Source organism: Mastomys coucha, unplaced genomic scaffold, assembly GCF_008632895.1.
Source record: "Mastomys coucha isolate ucsf_1 unplaced genomic scaffold, UCSF_Mcou_1 pScaffold17, whole genome shotgun sequence".
Lineage (NCBI taxonomy): Eukaryota > Metazoa > Chordata > Mammalia > Rodentia > Muridae > Mastomys > Mastomys coucha.
Window position 1 is genome coordinate 25,888,032 of NW_022196899.1, and position 2,219 is coordinate 25,890,250.

The 2,219-nt window shown below is 38.3% G+C and overlaps 1 protein-coding gene across 1 annotated transcript in view; it reads right to left on the bottom strand.

Annotated features, from left to right (window-relative positions):
• LOC116094893 overlaps window positions 1–2,219 on the bottom strand; it is a 71,116-nt gene that overhangs the window by 852 nt on the left and 68,045 nt on the right.

The following is a 2,219-nucleotide window of genomic DNA, read 5'->3' on the forward strand; positions in this document are numbered from 1 at the left end:
GAGACAGCTATATCAGGCTCCTGTCATCCAGAACTTGCTGGCATCCACAATAGTGTCTAGATTTGATGTTTGAATATGGGAAGGATTTCCAGGTGGAACAATGTCTGAATTGTCCTTCCTTTAGTCTCTGCTTCATAGTTAGTCTCTACAACTCCTTCTATGGATATTTTGTTCCCCCTTTTAAGAAGGAATGAAGTATCCACAATTTGGTCTTCCTTCTTCTTGAATTTCTTATGGTCTGTGGTTTGTACTTTGTGTATTCCGATCTTCTGGGCTAATATCCACTTATCAGAGAGTGCATACCATGTGTGTTCTTTTGTGATTGGGTTACTTCACTCAGGATGATATTCTCCAGATCCATTCATTTCCCCAAGAATTTCATAAATTCATGGTTTTTAATAGCTGGATAGAACTCCATAAGGACCCAGCTATACCACTCCTGGGCATATACCCAGAAGATGATCCAACATGTAATAAGGACACATGCTCTCTACTATGTTCATAGCAGCCTTAATTATAATAGCCAGAAACTGGAAACAACCCAGATGTCCCTCAACTGGTGGAACAGTTTTAGTAAGGATTAGAGGGGTGTGGCCTTCTTAGAGGAAGTATGTCACTGGGAGTGGATGCTGAAGTTTCTAAATGCAGACTATTCCCTGTGCTTATGAGTCAAGATGTAAGCTTTCAGATCTAAGCTTTCAGCTACTGCTCTACTGCTGTGACTGACTGTCATGCTCTCTAAATGATGGTCATGTACTCTAACTCTCTAAAACTGCAAACCCCAAATAAATTCTTTCTTCTATAAGTTTGCCTTGGTCATAGTGTTTTGTCACAAACAATAGAAAAGCAACTAAAACAGCCTATCTGACAGAAGCCAGAAGATGACTAATACATAGATGGTCTTGAATATGTCAAGACATGTTTTCTGCATGTACAGATCAGTGCTGTGGTTGCTTCCCATACTCACAACAGAATCAGGAAATGTTCCAGCTGGAATAGTGCTAATCCCAGAGGTACATGAGCTAAGTACTCTCAGGAGGACTGAGAAAATCTGCCCTGCCCACAAACTGCAAAGCTACACGTAATGAGCAATGGATAAAAACAAATACAATTAATTGAATCCAGGACCCAGAAAGTATTATGGAGAAAAAGGGAACTGCACAGATAAGAAAGTTATCAGTATGGAAAAAATAATAAACAACAGAAAGAAAATTTCAGCAAGGAAATTGAAATTTTAAGAGGAAAGAAATAAAATGTTGAAAATAAAACACTCAACAAAAACCCCATGCAAAGCTTTACCAGTCAACTCATCCAAGCAGACAGCGATCAGGTAGGGAGAGCAAGGTTGAGTACACTGTACCCAAACACCAATAAGAAAATAAATGAGCATTACCACAACATCTAAGAGCTCTGAGATATGATAAAGACAGAAAATATAAAACTCCATGGGGCCAGTCTCAGTATACACACACACACACAGACACACACACCCTCCTAAAAGAAGAAAAAATCCAAGATTTCCTGGAAGTAACATCCAACACAATCCTTAACTGTTCAATCTTTGATGCGAAAGAAAAACGAGATAGAGGAGGACAGAAAGAAACAGGGTGGGAGACACAGGAGTGTAAGTACCAAGATGCTGACTATTCTGTCTTACTGAATATGAAAAGTAAGAGCTTCACATGTAGTCAGAAGAAATGGATTTCCAACCCAGCTTTACCACTACTGTCATGTGACTATAGAGAATATATGTAATCTTTCTTATCCCTTTATATAAAGGGTCTATTTGAGTTTTTCATCTTAGCCATTCTGATGGGTATAAAATGGAATCTCAGGGTCATTTTGTTTTGCAGTTCCCTGATAACTAAGTACACTGAACATTTCTTTAAGTGATTCTTGCCCATTCAAGATTCCTCTGTTAACAATTCTCAGTTTTATCCAGGAAATCCAGGATGCAATGAGAAGACCAAAACTAAAGATAATAGTTATAGAAGAGAGTGAAGACTCCCAATTTGATGGGCCAGCAAATATCTTCAACAGAATTATAGAAGAAAACTTCCCTAACCTAAAGAAAGAGATGCCCGTGAACATACAAGAAGCCTACAGAACTCCAAATAGACTGGACCAGAAAAGAAATTCTTCCCGACACACAATAATAAAAACACCAAATGCACTAAACAAAGAAAGAATTTTAAAAGCAGTAAGGGGAAAAAGGTCAA